The following is a 14,288-nucleotide window of genomic DNA, read 5'->3' as shown; positions in this document are numbered from 1 at the left end:
AAAGCAACTTGTATTCTCCCCCAAAAATAATATAAAAACAGAAAACAAGGGGTATGAACTCACCTTTGCTTTATTGTTCTTGGTTTGAAGAAGGAATGGTAGGAGGTGATGTGATTCTCAGCCCTAACAAGCTCCTTGAAGGAGTTTTCGAATTCTATGAAGTTTAAGAATATAGATCATGAAATATTATAGGTTAAGAAGAGGTTTTTGAACTAATCAAGAAACTAAACCATAGATCCAAGTATTAACTTACCAAAAATGATGATCTTAGTGGAAAAGCTTCTTGGAAATGCCCATAATCTCGAAAATTTTTAGAGGATGATGAAGGGTTCTTGAGAGAGTTTGAAAGAAGAATTGAGGGTGGTGTTGTGGGGTGTTTGGCCAAAGATAGAAGAAAGGGAGGGGAAAGGCTTTTCCTTGATATATGGAAGGTAAATCTTGCATGCCTAGATACATGGAGGACAATGTATGGATGTCTTCCATGTAATTACAAGGTGTCACTTATCCCTTAATTCTCTCTTAATCTTATATATATATATATATATATATATATATATATATATATATATATATATATATATATATATATATATATATATATATTGGGCCGAGAATTGGGCTAAAGAGAATGAAGAGGAATTGGTTTGGGCTTCCATGGCTTAGTTCGAATTTATGAAGTTTAATTATAAATTTTTCCGGCCCGTTGGGCCCATTAGGAATAAAATGAACCATTTTAGGTTCACTTGGCCCAAAATGTTAAGTTTTATGAGTGTGGGTCCAGTTAGAGCCCAATTAGGATCTTTAGGCCCAAAATAGTTCAAGTTGAAGGTTTATTGGTCCATTAGGCCCAATAAGAGAATCCTTGTCCATAAAGAACTTGAGTCGGGATTCCTAGGGTTTCCAACCCTTATTTGAGCATATGAGATATATTTGGATGAGAATAGAGTATAGTATTCACTTAGAGTATAGGCTCTTACAATCGATGATGTTTATATGAGAATATAATTTCCTAGCAAAATGCCAGTTGTGACAATATTCATAACTTATGAGTTAGTAAAATGAAGACTCTTCATTTTATAACTTATGTGTTCTTTTAATGGCTTGTATCACAAAGAGGCTTTTGGTTATCCATAACTTGAGGACAAGTTATGGACTCCATTAAAATACATAAAGATCATGAATTAATCATATAAACAAGTAATTCCTATGATCTATCAAGAACTCATAAGAACATGAATATTCATATCAACATTTCAAGAACATATGAACACATATAATCATGAAAAATTGATATTAGCCATTGTAAATGGATTAGAACAACCGTTACACCATCTAAAACAAGTTTTATAACACCAAAACAGTTTAGGGTAATGTTTCTAGTCCATTTCCAGCAGCCAAGCTCCAAAAACTGCTCACTGGGTGACAAACTCGTCGAGTTCATGCTTTAACACACAAAATTGGCGAGTTTTTGGCTAGAACTCATCGAGTTTTCTTGTCTGGACAGTTTTTGGCTGTTGAAAAACAAGTTTGCATCAAGTATTCAACAAAGAAGCCTAGGCTCTGATACCACTGATGGGTTTTGAGCATTCTAACACTTCCTAAGTGTACATGCACTCCTATTAAACCTTGGATCTATGTTTGTCTAAATACATGCAAAAGTTGGTTTCCAAGGTTCATAATCCTATCTAGCATACATGGGAACTTTAATCCTAAAAGAATAGCTAGAAATACAAACCTTGTAGTTGATTTTGATTCCTTGAAACCTTGTGAGCCTAGCACCCCAAGTGTGATGCCTCAAATGCTTCACACAACACCAAATGCTTTTGGAATGACTTTAGAGAGAATGCACACACTCTAAAATCGGCCTAGCCCTCTTGTTTCTTAGTGTAGCCGATTTTGGTGGATAGTATGTTACTTATATAGTGTTGACACATCTAGGGTTACACCATGTAAACCCTAATGTGTCATGACTCTTCATTTCCATGACCCTTAGGTTTGTAACTCCCAAGGAGCATCCTATGGGTTTAACCCAACTTGATAATCCATGGATCCTCTTAGCCCACTATACAAGTTATGGATGATTTACATAATCAACCCATATATTTAATTAGTTATCTTTTGATCACTTAATTAATTCCAAATTAATTCTTGATCAATACTAATTAAATAATACTATTAATATATTAGAACTTATAATATCTTAATAAACCACAAGTGTTTCTCTCATTTAGACTATTCGAAATGCATGGTGCCATGCAACCCAAATGGATCATGCCGGGTCGGGTCAAGTACTGTGACAACCCATAAATTGTTCCGTCGCTGTAACCCATTCCCGTCGGTAAAACCCGTTTGTCTTTCAATTTTCCCGTTAACATTTTGGATTAGGTCACTTAATTTAAGACTTTTATTATGACCTCGTAAGTATCCAAACACGTTAGAAACACATGAAAACGCTTTTGATATTTAATTGGATAATTTTTAGTTACGACCACGTCGGGTTACAAACACTTAATCGGGTACGACCACAAGCCTCGGTAAACGTTAGTATCGGGTAGAATTCCACCGTGTCTTAAGCTCAACCCATATATAAAGTTCAAAGAACTTTATTTGAAGCTTTTTCAACCTCTCTCAACCCTCTCTCTACATATCTAAGCTTTTGATACAAAAATCACCCCTTTCAAGCTCCAATTAGGTATGTAATCCATCCTAGCTCACAATATAACATCTTTAGCTTTCAAATTCGTGTTTAAATTATGGAAAAGGACCATAAACATGTGTTTACGGCCCAGGAACAGCCCTAGGCCACGAACACACCTAAATGGGGTTTTAGAGCCCCAAAACCCTTCCAAACCACCTTTAGAGCTTAGATATGACTTAGGGGCTTTCAAGACTGGACTTGGAACACCAAAAGCTCAATATTTGAGGGGTAAACATGAGTTTACGACCCAAGAACATGCTTGGACTGTAAACCCCTATTCTTAGGCCGTAAGCACCTTCTAAGGTGTTAAGATGCCCCTTAAACACCTCCTAAGCCTTTGAATAATGTCTAGAACCATCCACAAGTATGTTAGGGACCTTAATCATCAATAAAATTACCCCATAGGAGTTCACGGCCGTAAACCCCCCAAGGATGGGTTCCTGGGCCGTAAACTCCTATAAATGGGTCAAATGGTGCCTTAACTTCATCCTATGACTTGTAAAATGAGTTAGAATCACATGTGATTAATCTTGGACCACTAAAACACATAAGGATTGGGTATGCGAGTTTACGGCCATAAACTCCTAGTTTATAGCCGTAAACTCCATTAAATGGTCCCTTTGATAATTAAATCACTTCCTATGCCCTAGATTTGATCCTAGCATCACCCCACAAGTGTTATAAGGCCATTTAGCAACCAAGAACCCACCACCCATGATTTTACAGACATAAACTCATGGGGATATGGTCTATGGGCCGTAATCTCCTTCAGGAGTTTACTCTTGAAGGGAAAACTCCATATCTAGGCCCTATACCGTCGTAGATGCCACCCGGGTCACTCCAAACACTTGAATTGAAGTGTTTTCGCGTCTAGAAGTGTTTATTATTATTTAATTAATAGATCAAGGTCTAATTAGATACAAATTATGTATCTATTCATATTACATAAGAACCTCACGTGTTTTCTAGCCCCGAACTGAAAATTAGCATCCAACCGGCACATTTCTCGTCTGGTGAGTTCATACCCCTACGTCTTTTTCAGTGTTTTTCAATGTTTTTAAGGGGGGGGGGGGGATACAAGCAAATTATAAATGTTTTCGAAACTAAAAACTGATGTATTCTATAAATATCTGGCAAACTACTAGATATCTTTACCTCTTATGTATTATGTGGAACATAAGGGATGTTTTTATATGGATTTCAATTACAGTGAAGAAAACAATCAAACTAATCAAATTATTATGGGAATAATTTGGGATCTTCAATTCTTGTTTTATGAGTTCGGATATCATGCTATGTCAATAGATAAACTATGTCTGATTCAGTTTATTTATGTTAATGTAGAGTATCATGCCAGATAAGTTCTTTGTATTCAATTGTTTATACCTTATTATGTTTCAAAACGATTACCATATTTGATAACGACCGAGTACACCATGAATAATTTAATACTAGCTTGTGAGATTTGTCTTCAATAAACCCTTCGGGTTATCAGTAAATCCTCCCTGGAAGTATAACTAGAGTATCATGGAGGGAGAGCGTGGAATTTGTGAATAGATCTATTCGGGACTGACAATCCCACACCTTAACTGCTAGCTACAGTTAGGCGGGCACGCCTAGGGTGACAAATTCTGGATATCGTCCGACGCCTGAAGAACGTCAAGGAGGTCTCGTGTCATATTAGCATGGTTATCCGACTCACAATACGTATTAGTATAGATTTTGTTCACATATTTTATATCTTCCTTTAATCTATAGTGTTATATATTAAAACTACCTACTGTTGTACTGGACGGTAATCTAGGGTTTTTCAATATATAGTTTTACGTATTAAACTATTTACTGTTGTACCGAACGGAATTCAGAAGTTTAACTAAACTGTCTTTATAAGAAAATATGGGATTTTCTTGGATAACAACTTTTCAGAAAACTAATGGAAACATGATCTTTTTACATAAACAAATAGCTTATGAACTCACCAGCTTTATGTTGATTTTTAAACTGCTTGTATTCTCAGGTTCTCCTTAGACAGGTATCTTGCGTTCTTTTGCAGAAGACGGAGCGTATGGAAGTCTCGTCTTACTTTTGTTTAGACTAATGTATCTATAAAACTTGTATTACTTTACTTTCAAACAAATGTAATGATCCTATGTAATGTATTGTTTTGTGTTTACTATGCTTACTATGTACATTGGTTGTGATATTACATGACGTCCTCCCCCCCGAAACGTTTCTGCAATCGGTTTCGGGGTGTGACAGATTGGTATCAGAGCCCTTGTTTATAGTGAACTAGTATACCAAAGCTTACATGGTATAAGACTATAAACACTAAGGGGCCGAAGTGCTCTGAACTAAAAGTATACTTTAAAATATAAGTATTTTAAAAAGTATACAAGTATACCTAACCGCCGGAATCCGTAACCTCGAGTAGAACAAAATATAAGTAAATGGGTGTTGTACACTGCGGTTAAACCTGGGCAATTATGTAGTCGTGTCTAGGGTCAATATAGCCTGATCAACTATATTCATTCGAGACACGGCTAACATGTGCTTGGGAGTGATTGTGGTGTACAGCAGGCCTAAAACTTACCCAATACCCAAACAACGAGCCGTCGTCAAAGCGAAACATAAAATACTATGGGAGTATTTTTTCCAAAGCCGAGTACGTTGTAGAAATTCATTCCGAGTATTGCTACTCGTTCCTTCTTTAGCAATAGTTTATCTGCTTTGATAACTCTTTCCTGCTTATCACTTATGGAACCCTATATCTGTCATAATGAGATATCTCTTGTTTAATATCTCATATTTCAATTCAGAGGACTTACCATCCTCTTTTTCCTAATCATTTTAGATCAAAATGTCTCCAAAGAAAGGACCCAACTCTAGGAACAACAACTCTCCACCACCATATTCTCCTCCGTTCGACCCTGTCTTATTTCAGATAGTTGTTACTGCTGTAGTGACGGCTGCAATGGCGCTTTTGAACCCTAGCCGGTCCAGTGGACCAGGAAGTAACACCTACCCCCAAAACCATGAAGATAATTAGGAGCACCAGAATGAGCGTAATGAAAGTAAAAAGGTTTTATGGAAAAAGCGAAAGGGTCAGAGTTCACAAGGATCCTCCAAGAAGCACAAAACAGTGGTATTTCAAGCTGCTACTACTCCTGACGTTGCTCCTACAGCTCAAGCACCTACCACTAGGTATGCTGGTAACCTCCCTTGGTGCAACAGGTGTAGTTATCACCATCGTATCCCCGACCCATGTCGTGAAAAGTTCTGCAACAACTGTGGCAAGAAGGGCCACCTTGTGCGAAACTGCAAAGCACTGACTCAACCAACCAATCAAGTTTCCGGATCGAGTACCGATCAGGTCTGCTATGGTTTTGGAGAAGTCAGGCATTTCAATAGAAACTGTCCAAAAGCAGCAACCACCAATAACGCCAACAACACTGAGATAACCCTGGCTATAAAGAAGGAGGAGACAGTCGCCGATCCCAATATCGTCGCGGGTACGTTCCCTCTTGACAATTCTTATACTCGCATCCTTTTCGAATCTAGTGCCAAACAAAATTTTATTAGTCATTCATTCAAGCATCTTCTTAAACATAGTCATCGTCTAGTATCCGAAACATTTACCGTCAAGATGCTAACGATGAGAAAGAATACGCCAACGATAGATTCATAGGCTGTACCCTTACTCTGAACGATCATTCCTTTCTCATCGAGCTAATGTCAGTTTCCATAGAGAGCTTTGATGTTATCATTGGCATGGATTGGTTGAGTCCCAATCATGCAGATATCCTTTGTTACGAAAAAAAGCCATCCGTCTTAATCTCCCCTCTAGTCAGACTCTCATGATCTATGACAATAATCTTAGTTCAAATATTCGTATCATTTCTTGCATGAAAGCTCAAAATCTTCTGCGAAAGGAGTGCCATGCATTCCTAGCCCATGTAATCAACGAGAAACAGGAAATTAAAGACCTCGAGAGCATCCCCGAAGTCTACAACTTTCCTGATGTCATTCCCCGAAGTGCTTCCAGGAATTCCTCCTGAACGTCAAGTCGAGTTTTGCATCGACCTAATCCCTGGAGCAAATCCTATAGCCAAATCTTCCTATCGATTAGCTCCATCAGAAATACAGGAGTTATCCAGCCAGCTCAGTGAGCTATTTAGTAAAGGAATCATCAGACCAAGTTCCTCACCCTGGGGAGCCCCGATAGTGTTGTGAAGAAGAAAAATGGATTCTTTCGGATAAGATGTACCTGGATCTCAAGAAGCAATACTGGTGGTTAAACATGAAAGCCGAGATCGCTACCTTCGTGGGCAAGTGTTTGACTTGCACCAAGGTAAAAGTGAAGTATCAGAAGTCCTCGAGTCTGCTCCAACAGCCTGAGATGCCTGAATGGAACTGGGAAATGAGTGCCATGAATAACATCACCAAGTTACCCAGATCTTCGAGTGGGTATGAAACCATTTAGGTAATTGTCGATCGTTTGACAAAATCCGCTTACTTCCTTCTGATTAAAGAATCAATCAAGATGGAAAGACTTACACGAACCTACATCCAAGAGATAGTCCGACTGCACGATGTACTTGTGTCCATTATCTCCGAACGAGATGGCAAGTTTACCTCAAGGTTTTGGCAGTCCCTTCAGAAAGCTCTCATAACTAAGATGGACTTGAGAACATCCTACCTTCCTCAAACAGATGGACAGAGTGAGAGAACTATTCAGACCCTAGATGATATGCAGAGAGCATGTGTTATTAATTTCGGAAAGTTATGGGACACACATTTTCCTTTGATTGAGGTCTCGTATAGAAATAGCTATCACACCAGTATCAAGACTGCTCCATTCAAAGCCCTTTGTGTTGGGCTGAAGTAGGGGACACGTAGCTAGCCAAGAGTCAAATTCCCGACTGTACTCTCCTTAGTATTGAAATCATCCGCGAAACCACCGAGAAGATCATCCAAATCCGAGAACGACAGAAAGCTTCACGAGATAGACAGAAGAGCTACATCGATAAATGACGAAAACCATTAGAGTTCCAGGTCGGAGATCATGTCCTATTGAAGGTCTCGCCCTGGAAAGGTGCGATACGCTTTGGAAAGCACGGAAAGCTTAACTCGAGGTACATAGGACCTTTCAAGATCCTCGTTAGGATCGATCCCGTAGCCTACAAACTCCGACTACCTTCAGAACTTAGCAACATCCATCTTGTATTCCACGTCTCTATTCTTAAGAAGTGCCTACCCGATGAAACCCTAGTAATCCCTATGATAAGACCGAGATCAACGAAAACCTGAACTTTCTGGAAGAACCAATCGAAGTCAAGGATCGAGAGATCAAACATACGAAGCAAAGCCGCATCCCGATAGTGAAGGTTCGCTGGAATGCTAAGTGGGGACCCGAATTCACTTGGGAATGCGAAGACTCGATGAAGTAGAAATACCCGCATCTCTTTCCAATTCCGTAATTTGTATCTTAATTTTTTGAATTTCGGGACGAAATTCCTTTAACGAGGGGATAATGTTACAACCCGTAAATTGTTCCGTCGCTGTAACCCATTCCCGTCGGTAAATCCGTTTGTCTTTCAATTTACCCGTTAGCATTTTGGATTAGGTCATTTAATTTAAGCCTTTTATTATGACCTCGTAAGTATCCAAAGACGTTAGAAACACGTGAAAACACTTTCGATATTTAATTGGATAATTTTTAGTTACGACCACGTCGGGTTACAAACACTTAATCGGGTACGACCAAAAGCCTCCGTAAACGTTAGTATCAGGTAGAATTCCACTGTGTCCCAAGCTCGACCCATATATAAAGTTCAAAGAACTTCATTTGAAGCTTTTTCAACATCTCTCTACTCTCTCTCTACATATCTAAGCTTTTGATACAAAAATCACCCCCTTTCAAGCTCCAATTAGGTATGTAATCCATCCTAGTTCATAGTATAACATCTTTAGCCTTCAAATTCATGTTTAAATTATGAAAAAGGACCATAAACATGTGTTTATGGCCCAGGAACAGCCCTAGGCCGCAAACACACCTAAATGCGGTTTTGGAGCCCCAAACCACCTTTAGAGCTTAGATATGACTTAGGGGCTTTCAAGACTGTACTTGGAACACCAAAAACTCAACATTTGAGGGGTAAACATGAGTTTACGGCCCAAGAACATGCTTGGACCGTAAACCCCTTTTCTTAGGTCGTAAGCACTTTCTAAGGTGTTAAGATTCCCCTTAAACACCTCCTAAGCCTTTGAATAATGTCTAGAACCATCCATAAGTATGTTAGGGACCTTAATCATCAAGAAAACTACCCCCATAGGAGTTCATGGCCGTAAACCCCCCAAGGATGGGTTCCTGGGCCGTAAACTCCTATAAATGGGTCAAATGGTGCCTTAACTTCATCCTATGACTTGTAAAATGAGTTAGAATCTCATGTGATTAATCTTGGACCACTAAAACACATAAGGATTGGGTATGAGAGAGTTTACGGCCATAAACTCCTAGTTTATAGCCGTAAACTCCATTAAATGGTCCCTTTGATAGTTAAATCACTTCCTATGCACTAGATTTGATCCTAACATCACCCCATAAGTATTATAAGGACATATAGCAACCAAGAACCCACCACCCACGAGTTTACGGCCGTAACTCATGGGGATATGGTCTATGGGCCGTAATCTCCTTTAGGATTTCACTCTTGAAGGGGAAACTCCATATCTACGCCCTATACTTGAATTGAAGTGTTTTCGTGTCTAGAAGTGTTTATTCTTATTTAATTAATAGATCAAGGTCTAATTAGATACAAATTATGTATCTCTTCATATTACATAGGAACCTCGCATGTTTTCAAGCCCCGAACTGACAATTAGCATCCAACCGGTACATTTCTCGTCTGGTGAGTTCATACCCCTACGCCTTTTTTAGTGTTTTTCAATGTTTTTAGGGGGGAATACAAGCAAATTATAAATATTTTCGAAACTAAAAATTGATGTATTCTATAAATATCTGGCAAACTTCTAGATATCTTTACCTCTTATGTATTATGTGGAACATAAGGGATGTTTTTACATGGATTTCAATTACAGTGAAGAAAACAATCAAACTAATCAAATTATTATGGGAATAATTTGGGATCTTCAATTCTTGTTTTATGAGTTCGGATATCATGCTATGTTAATAGATAAACTATGTATGATTCAGTTTATTTATGTTAATGTAGAGTATCATGCCAGATAATTTGTTTGTATTCAATTGTTTATACCTTATTATGTTTCAAAATGATTACGATATTTTATAACGACCGAGTACACCGTGAATAATTTAATACTAGCTTGTGAGATTTTTCTTCATTAAACCCTTCGGGTTATCAGTAAATCCTCCCCAGAAGTATAACTAGAGTATCATGGAGGGAGAGCGTGGAATTTGTGAATAGATCTATTCGAGACTGACAATCCCACACCTTAACTGCTAGCTACAGTTGGGCGGGCACGCCTGGGGTGACAAATTCTGGATATCGTCTGACGCCTGAAGAACGTCAAGGAGGTCTCGTGTCATATTAGGATGGTTATCCGACTCACAATACGTATTAATATAAATTTTGTTCACGGTTATATCTTCCTTTAATCTATAGTTTTATATATTAAAACTACCTACTGTTGTACTGGATGGTAATCTAGGGTTTTTCAATATATAGTTTTACGTATTAAACTATCTACTGTTGTACCGAACGGAATTCAGAAGTTTAACTAAACTGTCTTTATAAGAAAATATGGGATTTTCTTGGATAACAACTTTTTAGAAAACCAAAGGAAATCATGATCTTTTTACGTAAACAAATAGCTTATGAACTCACCAGCTTTATGCTGATTTTTAAACTGCTTGTATTCTCAGGTTCTCCTTAGACGGTTATCCCGCGTTCTTTTGCAGAAGATGGAGCGTATGGAAGTCTCGTCTTACTTTTGTTTAGACTAATGTATCTATAAAACTTGTATTACTTTACTTTTAAACGAATGTAATGATCCTATGTAATATATTGTTTTGTGTTTACTATGCTTACTATGTACATTGGTTGTGATATTACATGACGTCCTCCGCCCCAGAACGTTTCTGCCATCGGTTTCGGGGTGTGACAAGTATATACTAGAAATAGTTATGGTCTTAGACAAATTATCCAACAAAAACAACTACGGATGCTGCTCCCGGATCTCTGACTCCCACTCCCATGTTAGCTCGGACCCCCTCCGATGCTGCCACTGGACCTGAACCAGAGGCACCTCCTTGTTTCTCAGAACCTTGACCTTCCTGTCCAAGATCACGATCGGTTTCTCAACATAATTTAGCCCCACGTCCACTTGGATATCCTCCAACGGCACCACTGCCGACTCGTCAGCTATACACTTCCTCAGCTAAGACACGTGGAAGGTATCATGAATCTAGCTCAACTCCGTAGGAGGTGGCTCCAATTGATATGCTACCCTGCCCACCCTCGTGATCACCGTAAACGATCCAATGTACCGGGGCCCCAACTTGCCCCTTGTCCTAAATCGGATCACTCCTTTCTAAGGAGACACTTTCAGGAGTACAAAATCTCCAACCTGAAACTCGAGCATGGATCGACGCTGACTCTTGGTCGTCTGCAATCTCTGTTTAACCTACTGTATCTGCTCTGGCATCTGAAGCACTATCTTAGTGCTGCCCATCACTCGCTGCCCTACCTCTCCCCAACAGATGGGAGTCCGACACCTCCTCCCATACAACAACTCGAAAGGAGGCATACCAATGCTCGAATGGTGGCTGTTGTTATAGGAAAACTCAGCCAAAGACAGATACGTGTCCCAACTCCCTACGAAGTCAAACACACATGCCCGAAGCATGTCCTCGAGTGTCTGAATCGTCCGCTCACTCTGTCCGTCCGTCTTTGGGTGGTAAGCAGTACTGAAGTGCAGCCTAGTACCCAACTCCTCATGGAACTTCTTCCAGAACCTGGAAGTGAAACACACATCTCGATATGACACAATCGAGATCGGTACACCATGTCGCGATACCACCTCCCTCACATACACCTCTGCCAGCCTCTCTGCGGAAGATCTCTCACTAATTGCAAGAAAATGAGCGCTCTTTTTCAGCCGGTCGAAGATCACCCAAATTGCATCGACGCCTCTCGCAGTCCTTGGCAATTTGGTGATAAAATCCAAGGAAATTTGTTCCCACTTCCACTAGGGAACCTCAAGTGGCTGCAACTTGCCATGTGGACACTGGTGCTCGGCCTTAACCCTGCGACAGGTCAAGCACCTGTCTACAAACCACGCTACATCCCTCTTCATACAGGGCCACCAATAGTCTCTTTTCAAGTCGAAATACATCTTAGTGGCCCTAAGATGGATCAAAAACCTCGACCTGTGCGCCTCCTCCACCAAAATGGCACGTGCCCCGCCCTCAAATGGCACCCAAATCCGGCCCTGGAAGGTCATAAGCCCCTGGCTATCGGCAATGAACTCAGATATCTGTCCGATCACCCGCTCTCGCTTGCGGTTCTCTGGTCTTATGGCCTCTACCTAGGCCTCCCGAATGGTGTCCAACACCGAAGTCATCACTGCCAACCTCAAACAAGCATCTCGCAATGGGGCACGCTCTGCCCTACGACTCAAGGCATCGACTACCACGTTAGCCTTGCCCAGGTGGTACAGGATCTCACACTCATAATCCTTTACCATGTCCAACAATCTCCTCTAATGCATGTTCAGGTTGGGCTGATCCATCAAATACTTCAAGCTCTTGTGGTCCGTGTATATGGTACACCGAACCCCATACAAATAGTGATGCCTGATCTTGAGGGCGAACACCACAGCCCCCAACTCCAGATCGTGAGTAGGATACCTCGTCTCATGAGGCTTTATCCGCCTCGATGCGTATGCTATCACATGCCCTCTTTGCATCAGCACCGCACTCAGTCCCGATATCGACGCGTCACAATATACCACAAAGTCCTCCATTCCCTCCGGAAGGGCCAACACTGGGGCTTCGCACAACCTTTGGCAAAGTGTCTCAAATGAGGCTTGCTGCTCCGAGCCACAACTAAAAGCCATGCCTTTCCAGGTCAGTCTGGTGAGAGAAACAACAATCCTGGATGAATCTCCGATAATAACCAGCCAACCCCAAGAAACTCCTGATCTCCGAAGGGGATCTCGGCACCTCCCAACTCATCACAGCCTCAATCTTGGCTGGTTCGACCAATATCCCATTCTGGTTGACGAGGTGTCCTAGGAACTGGACCTCTCGTAAATAGAAATTGCACTTGGAGAATTTGGCGTAAAGCCTCTCCGATCGCAGAACTGCGAGAATCTCCCTCAAATGCTCCTTATGTTGCTCTCTGGATCTCGAATACACCAATATATTATCAATGAACACGATCGCCGAACGATCCAACATCGGCCTACACACCCTGTTCATGAGATCCATGAACGCCGCCGGTGCATTGGTGAGCCCGAAAGGCATCACCACTAACTCGTAATGCCCGTAACGAGCCCTGAACGTTGTCTTCTGGATATCCTCATCACGCACCCTCATCTGATGATATCCAGACCTCAAATCAATCTTGGAGTTCCAAGATGCTCCCTGCAACTGATCGAACAAATCGTCGATCCTCGGTACGGGGTAACGGTTCTTGACCGTCAGCTTGTTGAACTCCTGGTAATCAATGCACATCCGGTGTGAACCATCCTTTTTCTTGACAAAAAGGATTGGCGCTCCCCACGGCGAGCTACTCGGCCGTATAAACCTCTTTCCCAGCAACTCTTGAAGCTGCGAGGATAACTCCTACATCTCTGGAGGTGCAAGGAGATAGGGCACCTTGGCGATAGGCCCTGCCCCCGGAACCAAATCGATATGGAACTCCACATGCCTCTCGGGAGGCACACCCGATAACTCCTCGGGGAAAATATACGGGAACTCACGCACTATCGGGACCTCATCAACCGACCTCGGTCTCCCTGCACCTACTCTCGATTTCCACCACATAAGCCACAAACCCATTACATCCCTGCTGTAGACTCTGCCTCGCTCTTGCGACTGAACAAAATGTTGACCCAGAACGGGTACCCTCGCCATAAACCGTAAGAGCTCCCCCACTAGGGTCTCGTATAGTCACCAGCTGTCGCTCGTAGTCGATAACCACTTCAAATCTACTCAACCAGTCCATGCCCACAGTGACACAAACATCTCCCATTGCAATCAGGACCAAATCAATCGGAAACTCAACGCCGAAGATCTCATACACATCCTTGAATCACATCAGTGGTATACACCGCTCTCTCATCAGCTATGGAAACTCACAAAGGTCGATTCAACGCCTCTCGACGAATACTGATGAGCTGACTAAAGGCTAACGACACAAAAGACCGACTCGCACCCGAGTCAAATAACACCAAAGCAGGTACAGAACACACAAGAAACGTACCTACGCATATCACAATATAATCATAACACCACAAGCTCAAAATAAACAGAAGAAAGAATACATACGAGCCACAACATCGGGTGCTGCGCGGACCTCCTCCGCTGTCAACTGGAAGGCTCTCC

The sequence above is a fragment of the Lactuca sativa genome, chromosome 9 (genome assembly GCF_002870075.4).
Source record: "Lactuca sativa cultivar Salinas chromosome 9, Lsat_Salinas_v11, whole genome shotgun sequence".
Taxonomy (NCBI): Eukaryota; Viridiplantae; Streptophyta; class Magnoliopsida; order Asterales; family Asteraceae; genus Lactuca; species Lactuca sativa.
This window is presented reverse-complemented; position numbering follows the sequence as displayed.